This window comes from Crocodylus porosus, unplaced genomic scaffold, assembly GCF_001723895.1.
Source record: "Crocodylus porosus isolate Cpor-Errol unplaced genomic scaffold, CroPor_comp1, whole genome shotgun sequence".
Classification (NCBI taxonomy): Eukaryota; Metazoa; Chordata; order Crocodylia; family Crocodylidae; genus Crocodylus; species Crocodylus porosus.
The window spans coordinates 68,883,539-68,893,677 of record NW_017728947.1 but is presented as its reverse complement, the minus strand read 5'-3'; the positions used below and the strand labels follow the sequence as shown (position 1 = coordinate 68,893,677).

General features: G+C 43.3%; 1 long non-coding RNA gene across 1 annotated transcript in view; it reads left to right on the top strand.

Annotated features, from left to right (window-relative positions):
• Positions 1–1,467: 1,467 nt before the first annotated feature.
• The window catches only part of LOC109321632, a 17,171-nt gene continuing 8,499 nt past the window's right edge, over positions 1,468–10,139 (top strand). Inside the window, exon 1 of the long non-coding RNA XR_002104117.1 lies at positions 1,468–1,577. This is a non-coding gene — a long non-coding RNA (uncharacterized LOC109321632). The remainder of the gene's footprint in view (positions 1,578–10,139) is intronic.

Genomic DNA, 10,139 nt, shown 5'->3' with positions numbered 1-10,139 from the left:
GGAGGCATTCCCCTTGAGTCCGTCTGGCATCACAGCGCGGAAGTCCCAGTCCCCTGCACAAGAAAACGGAGGTGACTGTTCTGTAAAATGAGCCTGAATATGTGATCTATCTTAGGTAAGATAAAAACTTGCAGATTCTCCTGGCCCAATATTAGGAAACTGAGTAACAGAGAAAAAATGTTGTACATCTTTGTTCTTCACTCCACTTCAAAGTTCTGGGTTGGTGAGAGGGGGAGTTAAGAGATTCTGCGGGATCAGTCTGCAACCACAGGGCTGCTCCAAACCAGGTCAACGTGCTGCAGAGGGACTGGCTGGGGCATGAGGGTGCTTCAGTGTGAAACCAGCCTGCAAGCAGCCTCTGCACTGAACCACCCTCATGCTCTAGCCAGCCACATCTACATATGCACTGATGAAGAGAAAAAAATCCACAGCAGGATAGGACTTGCAAATACTCTGTATTACTGTGGAGCTAATTGGTTACCTCTGCAGTAAACATCTCATGTAAGTGCGTCCAGTGGCTAGCACGCTAAGCAGAAAACTACCTAAATTAGCCAACAGGAAATGCTAAGTCCAGAGTTGTGTCTTAATAACTGTTATAGCTGAGATCTAAGCAGGGACACCTCCATCCCCAAGAACTTTCTCCTGTAGTTAGGTACCTACATCAGACTTTCCTTAAAAAACACAACTGGAGAAGGTAGCTTTCCACCCTTCTCCAGTAACTGAGGTGTTAGAGCACTCACTCAGGATATGGAAGACCAGGATTCAATTCCCTCTTTGGCCTGAAGGAATACAAACCTTCTCCCACTTACTAGGTAACTGTTGTAATCACAAAGCTATAAAGTATTTGTTTGGATTTTCTTAAATCCCCCAGTTGAACCTGTTCTAATTTGCATAGAATAATTAAAGATACATTGGACCAGCAAGAGTATTTGAGCAGAACTCTGAAGCATAGTGGATAGGACACAAGGTTTGAGAGAGGATACCTAGGTTTCATTCCTTACTCTATTTAATAGTTTATGAAAAATACATGTTAAGGCAGGGCCTGGGATCCAAGTCTCTCGTCACCAAACAGATACCCTAACCAGCAGGCTACACATATACACAGATGCATACTCTAGCACAATACATACTCAACTATTTTAATGTTAAGCAGAATAACCTAATAGGAGAGATTAAGGCAGCCCAACCCAAAAATACTCTATAGCGTGGTGGTTAAAGCCTAGCCTGTGGCCCTCATTTGTGAGTCTAATCATAACCTAATCATCTAAGTGTAGATGTCTGAAGTAGCTATGGACATGTTTAGCAAGAGACATTAAGGGTGCAGACAGCAGTGAAGCTCCTCACTATAACTGAGAACACATTGCAGGAATTGTTCCAAGTTACTACGATCCCCTGGAACAAACAAAAGTTCACTGTTGGTTCCAGGGCAGAGGGGAATCTAGCTGCTGGCTAGGAGCCTGCAGCCAGTTTCCCCTAGCAATGGTCCCTCCTCTCTCCCAGTCTGTCCCTGTTTCAGAATGGGAAGGGAGTAGAAGGAACTCATTTTAGGGGTTCTCCAGATGACTCTGGAGGATGGGGTGGGCTCCAAAACTCCTGCCCACCAGCACCTCCCCCCAGACCAAACTCCCTCCATTCCCTTTCTAACCTCCCCTGCCCATTCTGAAAAAAGTGACAGGCTGGCAGGCAGGCAGGCAGACAAGTTACAGAAGATGATCTATTTTGAAACATCTGCATCTAACACCGCATGCAAAGAGGGGTCTGTCACAGAGCTTGTAGGTGCCCTGCAACTACGGCTCAGGGGAGACCCCTGGTGGTGGAAAGAGGGAAGTTCAGCTGCCAGTCACTAGGACTGCACAGGTGCCGGTTGCTAGGGCAACCAGGGTAAACATAGAGACAGGAAGGGGCGGAGCTTAGCCCTTCTTAAGCCCAGGCAGGAGGCCAGGAGGGCAGTTTTCCTCCGGCGGCTGGGGGAGTAGGAACTCGGCCAGCACAAAGAAGTGAACCCGGGTGGCAGGAGCGGTCCCTAGGTCCTGCTGAGGGGATTGGTGTGCTCGCTGTCTCTGGTAGGGATGTACTATTGTTTTCTTCTGACCAGGATGGTCTAGCTTTTATATTGTAGCCCAGGGGCTTTGTGTTTTATGTTCACTGTTTTACCGGAGGACCGGGTGAGGCTATTAGGGACTGGAGGAGGCCTCACGGGGACTCCCCAGTAGTGTGGGGGTTCTTGGCGCTGGAGAAGGTGCAGTATATTGCGGGGTGCATTGGACTAGCCCCGAGAGACAGGCGGGGCAGCGAGGAGCCCCGAGAGAGAGGAGGGCTGAGACATAACAGGGCCCCGGTCAGATCACACCAGCACCATCTGAGAGGCTTGGGCTGTGGTGTAGGGGAGGAAAAGGAGCTGCAGATAGCGCCCCCCGTCATTGGGGCGCGTAGAAATGGGCAGCCTCCAGCTGATTACAATCATCTGTTAATCAAAATAAGATCAAGGCATGGTAGGCGAGTAAGCAGGTGGTTGGCCCATTGCAGGAGGGCAGAGCCACACTTCCAGAGAGGCTCCGAGAGTAGTACACCTGTCACAGGGTCATATTTTCACCTGATTGGCCATTTTTTAAGCTGTCTGCAGCTGTGCACTTGTGTTTGGTCACAGCTTTAAACTGCTTTCTGTGGTCAGATTTGTTACATCTGTGTCCTTAAGTGCTTAGGGAGCTCTACTGACAGAAATTTCAATTGCCTACATGTTTTAGATACATCCAGAGTTATACAGCAGCTGGATAAGAGTTTTGAGGATCTAGAAGTTATACTTAGGTGCCTTTTTTGATTTAGACCTATGTGTCACTGATAGCAGCAACTGGAGCTTTTTATTTGTTTCCTGGAAACATTTATAAACAGCAAAATCCTTACACAACAGTGAGGTAAGGTAAGCAATATCCCTCAGCAAAAAGTGTGACATAAATAGGGACATGGAGGGAGCTAAAAATAATCTAGGGGCCTCTTCCTCTTAGTTTTATGCTAAGACCAATCTATTAGGATGCCTTCACCATTTGACTGCACTGCTAATGTTTGTAGGAATCTAGCTGCAGGGGGTAGGAGGGAGGTGTGGGAAGGGAGAAGGTAGCTTGAAATGACCCTGCACAACACCACTTTCATTCCCCTCAACTGAAAATAGTTCTGTTATCCCTCAGGGAAGAAAACAAAAAATCAAGAAACAATGGCTGTGGCTCAATAGCTTTACACATTAAATATGTTAGTATGTTGGAAAACTAAAATATTCAAATACTTCCATATTTAATATATGTGTTCATATAAACACAAAAGAGTATCAAAATCAATGCTTTTGAAAGCCACATTGAAAACTTGAAATATTATTAATTCTAATTATCTGCGTAAATCATACTTCTAAAATACTGGAAATCTTATTCTAAATGGAAGAAAACATCAGTAATTAATTTCTTTACAAAGAATTTTTGTAATATTTACTTCGGACAGTATCAGCTTGTCTACTTACACTTTTGAATCACAGCAGGCTCATGAAATGTAAAAGCTTTAGAAATAATAAAACAAATGGAATTCCAATTCATTCAAGAGATTAGCCCCTAGCATATGTAGCCACTATTCTAGCCACAAAACAATCCCTATCTGGTTAAAGGGAGATGTAATGTACTGAGATATTGGTCATGAAAGTCTAGTGCATTGAAGTCTATATTTATCTGTTCACTATACATTTTCTGTGCTCTAGACTTCTGAAGTAAACTCAGATACTTTAGGATGGTTCACAGGATCTTTTCAATTGAGGAATAAAAAAGTACTGCGCAAAATCTAGAAAGAAAAATATTTTCATAAGGACTATTCATATAGGCTGCTGAAGATTCTTAGTCTGTCCTGGGCCCCATGAACCACTGTTTCATCGTAAAGAGCCATCTAGTCACCGGTTACTTGATGCTTCTGTGAGAGTAATTTTTAGTCAGATTCTAGTTTGCCTTAGGTCACAGGTCAGGAGATGGGTACTCCTATCCCTGCAACTCTGGGCAGAAATGTCCAACAGTTGTCTCTGTGCAAACAGTCTCCTGTGATTAGCTTCCCCTGGTACACAATCTAAGTACATCATGCACCAAAACACATCCCAGTGCTCAGTAGCACAGACAAAGCCTGATATTCTGAGCATCGTTGAGCTAAAGGGAACCTGGCTTATCTTGCTGAACTGGAGCCTGAACTGTTGTGGGAAGGGCCCAGTGAGTATATTCCACTCCTTGGACAACGTCCTACTGAAGTTCACCTATAACTGTTTATCTATGTCCCTTTGTAGGGATTCCTTCTTTCACCTTCTGTACATAGAGCTCTGGTTCCCTCAGTCTCTTCCTATAGTTTCTAATTACACGTTTTTGAGTGCCTTTGTGTTTGCATGCAACGAATCCATGGATGTGACGCTTTAATTCCCAGTGAACCAAATTAAACTACGTCTGAGGAGTTTTACTTTAATGCACAGGAAAGACTTTTAAAGTGTGGAAATCCCGCTTGTGCAAACAGACACACAGTTGCAGTGCATGAAAAGGCAAAAAATGTGGCGTGTACATACACCCTTCCAGGCAAATTGCTTCATTCCCACTGAGAGCTATCTAGTACCACTCCCCAGCCTAAGTATTCCTAGCTCTTATGGCTGCACAGCTTGAACTGCTCCATTCCCTGGCTCACAGTCTTTTATATAAGGAAGGAAGCAGAGCAGGAAGTGAACAGGATTCACAAATATAAAGGACTAATGATCAAGCTTGCAATGATGCTTTTATTTGGGCCTTTGTGAGACCTCATTACACCTAACCAGCAAAATAAAATAGCAGCAGCAGAAGCAAGTGACCATTCCTTTTCATCAAAAAATGATCTTTAAATATAATTTTAAGCCTGCCACAAGTTTGTGTGAAATGTTGATAGGGGGCCAAAGTAGTTTTATTTCCAATTTGCATCTAGAAAACTATTGGTATAGTAAGCCTATGCAAGACCATGCAACACTGGAATGGGTTTGTATACCATAATTTTTAGGTTCCATGTTCTAACTGTATACATTCTTCCTCCCTGCCCATAAACATACAGCCATGTCTTGAAATAGGAATGGCCAATCTGTGGCACATATGCCAAAAGTGAGGCAGCCAGCCAGTGTGCAACACACAGCATAACAAGGAGGGAGCAGGGAAAAGTGCCAGATTGGCAGGGAGCAGAAAGCAGAGCAGCAAATTGAGCAAAAGAAGGAGACCAGTGTGATACTCAGGAAGGGTGCAGATCTTAGCTTGTGGCATGTTTGCCAAACAGAATAGCCCCTATTGTCTTAAAATGAAGTATCACTTTGGTAAAAGGTCCTAATGAGATATAAGGGTGAAAGAATTCATTTAAAAACAAGTTCCATAATAATTTGGCTTTTTCCACAGTGAAAATTAATATTTGCAAGGAATCTCAGACTGGTATTTATTACTCAAGGTAGCAATAAAGGAAATTCAGATAGGAGATGAGTTTGGAATGTCATGTAACCAGGCATACGCTAGTAGAAGCAGGTTTGGAGTGCCAAATGTTTACAAATAGATAGGTGAACAAATAACAATACCTACTGCATCTACCATATTATTTAATGACTTTATCTTGGCATTTTTAAGTTAATGGCCAAACTAAACATTATTTTATTTGGGCCAAAACTAAACACTGATGGATCAAACCTCTCACCAACCATCCCATTACTCTGAATTAATTTTGAATCCAAATTGGGACAATTAGAATTGAATAACTAAGTGGGATACCACAAGAACATAGTTGATAAAATAATGTTTTCTCTAAGAAACTAACAAGATGTGAGTATTAAAGAAGTCATCCAAAAAAGCCAGGAAACAAGTTTTTTGGGGAAAAATAGAAAAGTGTTGTATAATCAAATTCAATGCAAGAGTGAACTAAATGAACCAGAAAGTAGATTTGAACAATGATAAACAAATCATGTTACACACAAAGGTTTTTTTTCTAGAAATAAAGTTAGTGGATGCAGAGAATGAAGAACAGAACGTTGCATCTAATCTTAGCAAAGCATTCAAGACAATCACAAAAGACTCATTCTTGAAAAATCCATTCAAATTGCCTTGCATATGCAAGTCACAGAAATTGAAAACTGGCTGTAAAACCATAAACAAGGGTAATGATAAATGGCATAGCATCAAGCTGTACTACATATCACTATGTCAAAAGGTTCTGTCTTAGCCCCGTTTTATTGAACAGCTTTATTAATGAACTGTAAGAATGATGCATGCTGGTCAAATTCACATGTGATAATATATCTCATAAGCATCGCTGAAAATAAAGGAAAGGGATCTAGCAAGGTTACAAATATTGGTAGAAAATGGTTTTTAGCCTGGAAGCTAATGCTGAGGAAGAGTAATCTGAAACAGAGAGATAGAATATGACTGAAATATTTAGTAATGGAAAAGATTTTGGGGAATGTAAAGAAAAGAATAAGCGTGTGAACCACACAGGATTCAGTTCTGAAGAGGTTCTCACACTGAACTCTCCAAGTGTGGTCACAAAGGTTGGCAGCAAGCCAGCTCCCAGACATTAACCTGCAGATTGTAGTGATGACTTTGAATGTCCTTATGAGGAATATCCCATCTCCTCCCTATACAGCTTGGGCTCCTGGGGCTACCTGAACTCTCTGACAGCTAGCTGTTTATATGGGAGACTGTCTGCTGTCTCACTGCAAATATTTTTCCGGTGGATTAGGGATATAGGCAGCCCCTGCTTAACACAGTTTCACTTAGCGCTATTTCGCTATAACACTTATTTAAAATTAGTGCCTGGTTTCACTTAGCGCTGAGCCAGTTTCACTATAGCACTCAGTGAAGCAGCAGTGGTGGTGAGAAGTGGTGAGTGGCAGTGAGTGAGTGGGTGGGTATGAGCATGGAGCCTGCACTGGTGCTACGGGGACAGGGCTGGCAGGGGCCCAGGGCAGGGCAGCAGGAATGGGGGCTCAGACTGGCACATGACAACTCAGCTTTATTCATAACCCTCAGAACTAACATTTCTTTGCCATATATATTAGTTCAGTTAATTGATGATATATTTATGGGGAAGAAATATATATGGGGAAGAAATCTCTGTGTTAGTCTGGGATTATGAATAAAGCTTGCTAGATACAAAATCAGATGAGTTGCTGTGTTCAATCCCAAAGTACCCCAGTAAAGGATTGTACTGGCAACAGTTCCCTGTGGCTCTTACTGGAACCCTTAAGGACATTATTTCTCCACATCTTCCTTTCCTAGGCAAAAAAACCCATCAGTACCACCACAACTGACAAACACTGAATTTCAAATACTGATAACATCTATTAACTGAACTAATTAGCCACATCCAATTTGGTTCTGAAGTACCCTGCACTATTCCATGTCTAAGTCTCCTTCAAGAAATTGGTACCACATTAGTTGGGGCATAGCAGGTCTATCCATGGGCTATCAAATTCATGGCTAGGCCACATCACTTTATTGCTTGAGCTGTTACCTTTCTGAAACTTTCTCTGACAAAATGTCCAACACACTGGTATTTACCTATTTCCCTTCTGGGAGATTGAATAATTGTCACTTATTTCTTACTAGTTTATGTCCACATGGAGTGACATCCTCACACAGCCACAGAGCTACCTTGTGAAATTACTGCTCTTTCTATCTGTAAGTTTCCAGTAAATCTGGCATTAGTTTCTAAGGCCGCCCTCTACACATTCTAAGTATTAGACAATTCCTTGGTGAACCGCACAATTAATTTAGACTGGCTACATGTGTATAACACATCAAGGTCCCCGGGGTGGCTGTGATCCCCCCTAGTGGTTCTGTGACTGTGCTCTGCTTTGCCACTAGGGCACCCCTTCTGTCTCTCCTGCCCTGCCTTGATGGTATTTATAATATATGGGGAGGCTGCCCACAGGCCTTTGCTAAGCCTCAGTCTCACTGGTCCCAGGCCCCTGGCTGGGCCTTTGCAGTCAACTGTGCCCAGCAGGGCACCCAAAGCCTTAAAGGCTAATTGTGTGGCTCCAAATCCTTCCCCTACCATGCCCTATGCCTCACATAGAGGTGTTATCCCTCTACTGGGGCTTTGGCCTCCTCAGCCTCTGCCCCTTTAATCAAGCTAGGCCTTCTACACTAGGCCCGCTGACTTGGACCTGGCTTTGAAGTACTAGCTTTGCTTGTCCCTCCCAGTCACTGGGCCCCTGGCCTCCCTGTGGCAGCACCTTCTCTGCCACTAGTTCTGTGGCTGTGCCCCCTCTGGCACTGGGATCTCTGACCCCTGTAGCTGTGCCCCTCTGGGCACTAATGAGGCCTTTTCCTCCCCTTACATCCAGTCAGGTGACTGTCTGGGCCAACTGCTAATTGCTTCATTAGCTCTGTTGCCCCTGCAACTGGCAACTAATGACCCCTGCCTAGCCTGCAGAGTTCCCTCGCTGGGCTGCTTCTCCTCTTAAAGTAACAGAGAGCCTAGGCTGTCTGTTACAGTGTGCAAATTAATTAGGGCACCTACAACCAGCTTTAAAGCTATTGCTGAAAAATATGTAATAACTTTATAGCTGGTTTCTATTCATCTTTAATTTACACATGTAACCTGTGTCTCTATGGCTGGGAGCCCCATAAAATGAGGGGGCTCCCTGCTGCAGGAACTTGCTTCTTGCCACTGTGGGGGGGGCCCCCCAAGTGGCTCCCCCTGCACTGGCAGTTGCCCAGACCAAGAAGTGAAGAGTTGAAGGGTGATCTCAGGCTCCCCCTGCAGTGGCAATAAGGCATGGTGGGATCTGATTCATGATCACACAGTAACATGTGGCATGGTAGGAGGCACCATTGTATGGGTCATGCATTAGGTCTCATTGCACTTTTTCCTGCACAAGTAGAGGGGCCCTCGGTGTGTAGGAATTCTTGTCATTCTTCTAGTGAACAGTATATCATCTGGTCACAAACCATGCTTCACTGTAACCATTCTGAAATTTAACAGCAATAAATACGGGTCAGAATCCGACTCTACAACTTGTTTTCATAGACCTCTGATTATTTTGCACAAGTCTCTAGGGTAAATTATTAGTAATGGAGGCTAAGAAGTATGTGTCCAAAACCATATTGTACTACAAACTGCTTAAGCACAGGCCAGATGTGACTTTCAGCTATACTAGTTATAGTAAAATTAGATTTGATGTGCAACATTACCTCTTCAGCTCAAGTATCTAGTAAAAATATATCTAAGGGAAGTGAGAATAATAGTTTGGGACGGGTAACTAGTTTTTCTCCTAGCCAACAGCAAAAAAATCAATGCCTCTTTTATTCCAGGAGTTCATTTATTTCCGAGTCAACACTATGCATTCTTTTGTGCGACTTGACCTGTGTTTTGACATATGCAACAAGCCATAACAGTTTCCTCAATATCACTCTTCAAGTGAATCTAGCATAAAACATCCTTTCCCTTAGCTTTTTCAGTTTCTAAATGATCTTCATCAATCTCTTTTTAACATATTTTTCTGTAACACCTTAAGATTCAACACCTTCTGCTTTTAAACAAAGTCCCTTTTGGCACTGCGAGTTCCCCCTTAAATTACTAATAGATTTTCTGCTTGATCTGTTTCTCAGCAGTAATTCTAGCATTACAGTCCACACTTGGGGATCAGCCAGGTGTGTGTGTGTGTGTGTGTGTGTGTGTATGCACACATGTGAGAAAGCCAGACAGACTTTTGACTTTTAAAAACTTTCTTACAAAAATATTAAAAACACAGGTGAAAATGCTAAAGTGTGTGGCTCTCCCAGGGCCCAATCACAAAAAACCTGACAGTAATGAAAGCACTCATATCACCAGAGACTGAAACCTCCTATTAAAAAATCCCCTCTGCCCCATACCGTTCATGGGGTTACATGTTTAGGAGCAGCTGTTTTTCTTCCATGTTACAGAGTGCTGCCTTGACAGCCCAGTGCAACACAAACTAGTCTGCATTTTGTTGCAAGGTTAAGTGCCCAAACTGAAACGTGACACATGCCCGGACCAACAGATTTCATAGATTTCATAGACATTAGGGCTGGAAGGGACCTTCGGAGATCATCGAGTCCAGCCCCCTGCCCAAAGGGCAGGAACTCAGCTGGGGTCATAGGATCCCAGCA